Consider the following 9,882-nt stretch of genomic DNA (forward strand, 5'->3'; position numbering starts at 1 on the left):
GAACCAATGCCCGTCAGCGAGTACGAGAGCTTTAAAATTTCATGTAAGCTCAAATTTACAGAAGATGGCAAGTGAAGAAACATCCAGGAGCAAATCAAAATAATTTAAAACAGACAGAAAGCCTACCTGCCCTTTCTACAATTAACATACCATTTTTTTTTAGTTTATTCATGGGATGTGGGCATCACTGGCGAGACCAATTTTTGCCCATCCTTGATTACCCAATTTAGAGTCAGCCACATTGCTGTGGGTGCAGAGTCAATGTAGACCAGACCAAGTAAAGATGGCATATTTCTTTTCCCAAAACTTATTAGAGAACCAGATGACTTTTTTAGAGTAGCAAGTCACTGCAGATTTATTGGAATCTGCACTGAAAACAAATACAAAATGCTGGAAATCACAATGGGTCAGGCAGCAACATGGTGAGAGATCAAGCTAACGTTTCAAGTCTAGATGACTCTTTCGTCTCAAAGCATTAGCTTCCTCTCTCTCCATATATGCTGACTGACTGTTTTATATGATACATGATATTAAATGAGCGTTTTATTCCAGATTGTTAACAAATTTAAATTTCACCATCAACTATGGTGGGATTTGAACCCATGGTTTCAGATCATTATACTGAGCTGCTGGTTTACAGATCCAGTGACATTACCATAGCACAGAAGTTCACTGGGAATGCTTGAACTGAAACCTTTAATTGGTTCAACTTCATTCCTAATGGGAACATTTCAGTGCTCTAATGCCACCTACAGTAATAAAGTGTGCTGGCACAATATGAGATCCGCAACAGGAAGGTGCTGTAAAAATATCTTCGTCATGTCAGTGTTTGTGGGGAATCACACTGTGTGCTCAATGGCTGACCCATGCACTCACATAACAAGCCACTGAATTCTCCAGTAATCCGTTGAATGTGATGGTAGCTGGAGAATTTCTAAGATCCGCGAGCAGACCACAACAAAACACAAAACAAAGAAGATATGAATGAAAGCATTAGTACTATAAATGCACAGAGATAAAACCAAAAATGTTGTCTGCACTTTATTTCATGGTTATTGTAGAAATGGTTTTTCAAATTTATTTTGAGGGCAGGAGCGTTGCGAGCAAGATCAATATTAATTGCCCATTGCTAATGTGGGCGGCACGGTGGCACAGTGGTTAGCACGGCTGCCTCACAGCGCCAGAGACCCGCGTTCAATTCCCAGTCTCAGGTGATTGACTGTGCGGAGTTTGCACATTCTCCCTGTGTCTGCGTGGGTTTTCTCCGGGTGCTCAGGTTTTCTCCGGGTGGTCCGGTTTCCTCCCACAGTCCAAAAATGCGTGCAGGTTAGGTGAATTGGCCATGGTAAATTGCCTGTAGTGTTAGGGGTCAGGGTAAATGTGGGGTGGTGGGTTGCGTGTCGGTGTGGACTTGTTGGGCTGAAGGGCCTGTTTCCACGCTGTAAGTAATCTTAAAAAAAAAGTCGAGATGACTTCAGTCTCAAAGCATTAGCTTCCTCTCTCTCCATCACCACGATGCTTCCTGACATACACTGGTTTCCGGTTTGGCAACAGCTGCATTTTGAAGGTCATCATTTTTCTTTTCTAACATGTCTATGGCCTCATCCCTCCCCATCACTGCAACTACCTCCAACCCTAGAAACTCCAGTGCACTCCGCTAGTTGTGACACTTTGTGCATGGTTACTATAGTGACTCCATCATTGTTGACCATGGATTTTACTGGCAAGAGATAAGTACTCTGGAATTCTCTCTCTGGACTGTGCATCCCCTCTATTTCCTTTTCTTTAAGTTGTTTCTATGAACCTACCACTTTTGACCAAGCTTTTCAAAATCTAAGAAGTATCTGCTGGCATGGTTCTTCAAGGTCCTTTATTTTGGTAACCCTCCGGTGAATGGCCTTAGACTAACCCTGCAGTGCCTAATCACTCAGTATATCCCACTAACATTCTTCACCCACACCAGCGCTCCCAGCTGTGCCAGTCATTTTCATCTCACTCAATTCCCCCCTTTCTTCATTCCAGGAGAAAACAGTCTGCACTCAGGAATAAAGGACTGGGGCAGATGGAAGGCTGCTCGACATCAGATTGCTCCCTGTGAGGAAATAATCCTGTCCCTCATTGGACAAGATTGGGACCATCCTGTAGGGATGTGGAGACATCCACGTCCTGCCAACCGGGTAACTACCACTCCTCATTTCCCTGCAGCTCTTAAATTAACCCTTACCATTTCAGTGTGACTCATCACTGCTAGTTGCTGGTGCACCCTGCAATGTTTCTTCAGTTTCCTTACGAGCAGATTGGAGAGGGGGGTAAGGGGATTGCGAGGATTTTCCAAATGTTGAATGCCAATGTCCGTGCATGACACATGCGTATGGCTGATGCCAATGGATCATGCACTGAGATGCCATTTGGTGCCGAGTAACATGAAGGCTGGTTATAGTCACTGGTGAGCTGAAGTTGCCAGGTACCCACTCTGACCTCTATGTCAAGAATTGTCAATGCCCAGCTTGTTGATAGTGTTTGCTAAGATAAGAAGCTGAGTATTAGTGAGGCGAGTTGTACCATGAATATGGCATTTGACAAACTATAGTGCCCATAATTGGTAACTCACCCACTGCCCCATGAGAGCCCCATCTTCCACCATTTCTTTTTATTCACTTGTGGGATTATGGGCGTCGCTGGCTGGCCAGCATTTATTGCCTGCCCTTTGTTGCCCTTAAACTGAGTGGTTTGCTGGACTCTTTCAGAGGACAGTTGAGAGTCAACTGCATTGCTGTCAGTCTGGAGTCACATATAGGCCAGACAGGCGAGGATGGCCATTTCCCTCCTTGAAGGACATTAGTGAGTCTGATTGATCTTCGCCCAACAAGCAGTCATCAGTTAAAACATTTAAGTCCAGATTATTATCGAATTCAAATTCCACCATCTGCCATAGCAGCATTCAAAGCTGGGTCCCCAGAACATGAACTGAGTTTTTCGATTAATAGTCTGGTGATAACACCATTAGGCCATCACCTCTCCTCGTGGCAGACGCAGAAAATTACAAAGAGTTGCCCTCAACATCAAGATGGGCCTTGGTGACCTTTTCATGCAATTCAGCCAGAAGTCTTTCTGCATCACTCAGGCCCTTACAAAATTTTATCCAATATTTCAGGTAATGACCGTTCATCCAGATGAAGGGCTTATGCCTGAAACATCGATTTTCCTGCTCCTCGGATGCTGCCTGACCTGCTGTACTTTTCCAGACCCACATTCTCGATAGGGGCTCTCATCACTGGGGAAAAGTTTGAATTGAAACAGCACTTCTGTTTTCCTTTTCTCTTCAACTGAAGACTCCTCCCACTCCTCATTTCTATTCTTACCTCTTCCATTCCCTCTCAGGACCATGATAGGGTTCTCCTTGTCCTCACCTACTACCCCACTAGCCTCCATACTTAATAGTTCACTTTTCAATATTTCTGTTGCCTCCAATATGATGTCTCCATTAAACACATCTTCCCAACATTCTGAAGGGACTCTTCCCTCTGTGATTCCCTGCCCCATGTCCTAGCAAATCCCCAACACCATTCTCCAACAGCATCTTTTCATAAAGCACATGAGATGCATTATCTGGCTATTTATTTCCTTTCTCTTTTTCCATCCACAGCCCCAAACGTTTCATTCCAAGTGGAGTCGTGATTTACTTATACTTCTTTTAAGCTACTCCACTGTGTTCACTGCTGATAACATATGGGATCCACGGTACTTGGCTAAATTGGCTTGTCCACAGAAGGTAAGGAGGTCCATGACAGAACGGTGTTCCGCAAGAATTCGTACCCGGACCTCTGATGTTTGGGATCCATATAAATGTCTTGAATGAAAATGTAGATGGACCGTTTAGTAAGTTTTCAGACGATACAAAGAAGAGTGGAGTTGTGGATCATGTAGAAGGTTGCCAAAGGATAGAGCAGGATATAGATCAGTTGCAGATATGGGCAGATAAATGGCAGATGGAGGTTAATCCATGTTTGGTGTGAGGTGCTGCACTTTGGGAGATCGAACATTAAGGAAAAATATACAGTTAATGGCTGTACCCTGAACAGCATTGATAAACAGAAGGATCTTGGGGTTCAAATCTATAGCTCCCTGAAAGTGGCCATGCATGTGGTAAAGAAGGTGTATGGTCTGCTTGCTTTTATTGGTCAGGGAATTGAGTATAAGAGTCAGGATGTCATGTTGCAGCTTTATATAACTTTAGGTATGCCACACTGTGTTCAATTCTGGTTACCACATTATAAAGAGGATGTGGAGGCTTTGGAGACGGTATAGAAAGATTTACCAGGATGCTGCCTGGATTAGAGGGTATGAACTATAAGGAGAGATGAGAGAAACTCGGGTTGTTTTCTCTGGAGCAGTGGAGGCTGAGGGGAAACTCGATAGGAAGTATAAAGTTACGTGAGGCACAGATAGGGTTGACGGTCAGAATCTTCTTCCCAGATTTGAAATGCCTAATATTAGGGGGCATGCATTTACGGTGAGAGGGAAAAAGTTCAAAGGAGATGTGAGGGACAGGTTTTCTACACAGAGAGGGATAGGAGTCTGAAACACATTGCCAGGGGTGGTGGTGGAGGCAGATATGATAGGGGTGTTTAAGAGACTTTTAGATAAGCACATGAATATGCAAGGAATGGGGGGATGTGGACCAAAGACAGGCAGAAACAATTAGTTTAGCTTGGTGTCATGTTCAGCTGTACCATTCTATGTTCTATATTTTAGATAAGCACATGAATATGCAAGGAATGGGGGATGTGGACCAAAGACAGGCAGAAACAATTAGTTTAGCTTGGTGTCATGTTCAGCTGTACCATTCTATGTTCTATATTCTATAATGTGGCTTTCTTTACGCTGAGGAGATGTCATGCAGATTGTGTATCCACAGTGTGGAACACCTTATCTCAGTTTGCAAATGTGACCCTGTGTTTCCTTTGGCCTATCAATTTAATTCTGCCCCATGCTTTCAGGTTGACACCATTGTCACTGACTGAACTGCTGTGCTCTTCCAGCACCACTAATCCAAAACCATTGTCTCTCTGTCTACTGCACTGTAAGGTTCAACATAAGCGTGAGAAGGACACTTCATTTCATTCTCTTCTCTTGCCCCACCACAACTCCCCTTGGCCCTGGATGAGTACTCTTCTGTCATTCCACAAATGGCAATGGATGCAGGATCAATTGTTAATTTTCAATCTGGAGTAGTTAAATTTTTGAAAAACAGAGGCATTAAGTGATATAGGCTAAAGGCAGGAGATGGAGTTAGGCCACAAGTCAGCCATGATCGTATTGAATGGTGGAACAGGCTGGAGAGGCTGAATGGCCTACTCCCGTTCTCATGTTCCCGTGTATTTAATTGTCACCAATATTAGCTGGGTCAGAGAACTACCTTTGTCATACCTCACTGGGGTGGCACGTTGGAAACCATCCCTCGCCATTTCCAGAATCATCACAAAATTTAAACATTTTATAAAGTGTGCCAACAAGTGTATAGATGCAGCCTGGTCCACTGCATGACCTGAGTGTGCGTCCCTGAACTCACAATGTCCTTGCTGCAGTGTTATAATGTTAGTTGCTGGGGCAGTCCAATGCCCAGCACTGATGTGCAGAAGAGCCCTACGTCATGATGCTTCTCAGACACTGGTTGGATGCCAGTTTGCATGGATGTGGGGTGCCCATGGACCATGTCCTGAGTTGTTGATGCCGAGTGTCCACACTGAGGTCCTTCCGAAAAACCGGCAAACTGATTCTGCCAGCTACCTTCTCTGATCTCTGTGTTGAGTTTGTATGGTAGCCAGCTATTCTGGTGTGTTTGGTAAGATAGGAAGGTGAATATTAAGGAAGCAAGCTGGCCACTTAAGTGAAGTGTTTGAACACTTCACTGTCCAGTGAGAGATTAGCCCTGCTGTTTGCTGACAATATCATAGGTGGATTGAGGTGCTCTTGTGGTTTCGATGGGCCTCTTTGGACTTCTTCATAGGACCATAAGATAAATGAGCAAAAAAGGGCCATTCAACCCATCAAGTCTGCTCCACTATTAAATATATTTCGAAACCCTGCTTCTCCACATAACCACTGACCCATTACTAATCAAAAACCATGAAATTACCATCATCCTACTGGACCATCATGAGAGAGATAACTGGTGGTGGTTCAACCTGAGGTCACCTCAGGTGAAGGAAAAGGTTAAGAAAGTGAGACTTTTGTGGACAGCTTTGCCAGTGTAGGAATAGAACCTGCACTGTTGGTGTTACTCTGCATTGCAAACCAGCCCACTGAGCCAACCAAAACCCTTGGCTTCATTTGATTGTGCTGAGACCTCATTGTTCGGATACCTATCATATTCCACCTGATAGATCTATCTTTTCTAGAATGTACTTGACTCCAGGCTTACACTACTCAATGGCTTTAAGTGAGCTAAGGAAGTTAAACATCAATATGTTTATGGTATAAATGGAAATTAATAGGAAGACCAAGCTTGACATCAAAGGTTAGATTGTCTGTCACTCTGAAACAATGATGTGGAGGTGTCGATGTTGGACTGGGGTGAACAAAGTTAAAAATCACACAACACCAGGTTATAGTCCAACAAGTTTATTTGGAAGTACTAGCTTTCGGAGCGCTGCTCCTTTGTCAGTAGCTACCAAATGCCTGCACTTCCAAATAAACCTGTTGGACTATAGCCTGGTGTTGTGTGATTTTTAACTGGAACAAGGCAGCAGTTATAGAGTCATAGAGTCATAGAATTATACAACATGGGAGCAGCCCCTTCGGTCCAACTCATCCCTGCTGACCAGATATCCTAACCTAACCTCGTCCCATTTTCCACCACTTGGCCCACATCCCTCTAAACCCTTCCGATTCATATACCCATCCAGATGCCTTTTAAATGTTGTAATTCTACCAGCCTCCACCACTTCCTCTGGCAGCTCATTCCACACACGCACCACCCTCTGCGTGAAAATGTTGCCCTTTAGGTCTCTTTTATATCTTTCTCCTCTCACCCTAAACCTATGCCCTCTAGTTCTGGACTCCCCCATCTATGCCCGTCATGATTTTATAAACCTCTATCAGGTCACACCTCAGTATCTGACGCTCCAGGGAAAACAGCCCCACTCTATTCAACCTCGCCCTATAGCCCAAATTTTCCAACTCTGACAACATCCTTGTAAATCTTTTCTGAACCTTTTCAAGTTTCACAATATATTTCCAATAGGAAGGAGACCAGAATTGCATGCAATATTGCTGAAGTGTTTGATAAATGCTGGAGTATTACTTAGCATAAGTAAGACAGAGTAAGACTATAAGAAATAAGAACTAGGAGCAGGAGTAGGCTGTACGGCCCTTCGAGCCTGCTCCACCATTTAAAATGATCATGGCTGATCTTTTCATGGAGTCGGATCCATTTACTCACACTGTCACCATATCCCTGAATTCCTGTGTTGTTAAGAAAAATATCTACCTTAGCTTTAAAAACATTTACTGAAGTGGGTGGCACGGTGGCACAGTGGTTAGCACTGCTGCCTCACAGCCCCAGAGACCCGAGCTCAATTCCCACCTCAGGCGACTGACTGTGTGGAGTTTCCGCATTCTCTGCGTGCGTGCGCTCCGGTTTCCTCCCACAGTCCAAAAATGTGCAGGTTAGGTGAATTGACCATGCTAAATTGCCCGTAGTGCTAGGTGTAGGGGAATGGGTCTGGTTGGGTGCTCTTTGGCAGGTCGGTGTGGTCTTGTTGGGCCGAAAGGCCTGTTTCCATGCTGTAAGTAATCTAAAGTAGTGTCAACTACTTCACTGCCATCTCTTTTAGTACCCTGGGATGCATTCCATCAGGGTCGAGAGTGAGGTGCTGGAAAAGCACAGCAGGTCATGCAGTATCTGAGGAGCAGGAAAATCAATATTTCAGGCAGAAGCCCTTCATCAAGAGAAACATCAGCTCTCCTGCTCCTCGGATGCTGCCTGTCCTGCTGTGCTTTTCCAGCACCACATTCTTGACTTTGCTCTCTCGCATTTGCAGTCCTCACTTTCTCCTCCCTGCATTCCATCAGGGCCAGGAGACTTTTCTATCCTTAGCTCCATTAGCTTGCCCAACACTACCTCTTCCGTAATAACGATTGTTTCCTTGTCCTCATCTGCCTTCATCTCTTTTGTCACTTACTGGCATGGTATTTGTGTCCTCCACTTTGAAGACCAACACAAAATACCTATTCAAAGCCTCAGCCATTTCATCACATCCCATAACTAAATGCCCCTTCTCATCCTCGAAAGGACCAACATTTACTTTGGCCACCCTTTTTCGTTTTATGTATTTATAGAACCTTCTGCTATCTGTCTTTATATTCTGTGCTAGTTTTTTCTCATGCTCTGTCTTACTTTTCTTTACAGTTCTTTTTGTGGCTTTCTGTTGACCTTTAAAGTTTTCCCAATCTTCTAGTTTCATGCTTGGTTTTGGCCACTTTGTATGCTTTCTCTTTCAATTTGATAGCCTCCCTTATTTCCTTAGACACCCAGGGCAGATTGCCCCTTTTCTTACCATCCTTCCTTTTCACTGAAGTATACTTTTGCTGAGCACTTTGAAAAATTGCTTTGAAAGTCCTCCACTGCTCGTCAACTGTCCCAGTCAACTTTAGCCAAGTCCTCCCTCATTCTATTTTAGTCCCCCTTGTTTAAGCACAGAACCCTGGTATTGGATTTTATCTTTACCCTCTCCATCTGTATTCTAAATTCACCCATACTGTGATCACACCTTCCAAGAGGATCCCGAACTATGAGGTCATTAATTATTCATGTGTCATTACAGAGGACCAGACCTAGGATAGCTTGGTTCCATTACATACTGTTCAAGAAAACTATCATGGATACACTCAATTGAATCCTCCCCCTCCCAATCCAATATCCTTTCAAGCCGGTCAGAGATGTCCTGCACCCTGGCACCGTGCAGACAACACACCATGCGGGACTCCCGATCCGGCCTTGCAAAGGATAATATCTAAACCCCTAATTATTGAGTCCCCTATAACTACCACTGGTCTTTTTGCTCCCCCCGCTTGATTGGCCTTCTGGACCATGGTGCTGTGGTGAGCTTGCTCAAACTCCCCACAGCCCTTTTCCTCATACACACAGGGAGCAAGTCTCTCGTACTTGTTGGATAAGGTCAAGAGCTGAGGCTCCTCCACTCCTGAACTCAGGATTCCCCTACCTGCCTCATTTGCAGTCACACCCTGTTGTCTGGGTGGGGTGCATCATCTTCTATTGTGATCATTGTACTTATAGTCAATGAGAACATGTTACGAGCAAGGCAGAGACAATCCATGAATATTTGTGACTGCGTTTCCCTAGGGGTAATTAACATAGTATAATCATCAGTGAGTAATTCTCTGATCAGAACTTTTAGCATTAATTGACCACCATTTGACACTGCATGCAAGTTATTAATTTCCTGTCTGAAGAGAAAGCAAGGTGAAGCCAATTGCTGACTGTATTGACTGAGGCTGACAGATGCCTATCAAAGTTTGCGAATTTCTGCTGCAGGTTTTGAACAGGCCAGTTCTTAACCTGCAAGATAGTGTGATCCAGAGAATGGATTTGCATCCTCTTTAGTTCCTACTGTCCTGCTGCTTTTCCTCATCATTAGGCCATATGGATTTAGGGCCTGACCAATAACTTGTCACCATTTTAAATGTTCCTCCCGGTCTTCAGCTGCAAGAAATATCTCACAATGATTATGAAATGTTATCTTGGCCCCCTGCCTTCCCATCATCCCTTCACCACCACCCTTAGAAACATCAAATCAAAGAATCCATACAGCATGGAAGCAGATCATTCAGCCCATTGAGTCCACTCTGACCCTCTGA

Source organism: Chiloscyllium plagiosum, chromosome 13, assembly GCF_004010195.1.
Source record: "Chiloscyllium plagiosum isolate BGI_BamShark_2017 chromosome 13, ASM401019v2, whole genome shotgun sequence".
Classification (NCBI taxonomy): domain Eukaryota; kingdom Metazoa; phylum Chordata; class Chondrichthyes; order Orectolobiformes; family Hemiscylliidae; genus Chiloscyllium; species Chiloscyllium plagiosum.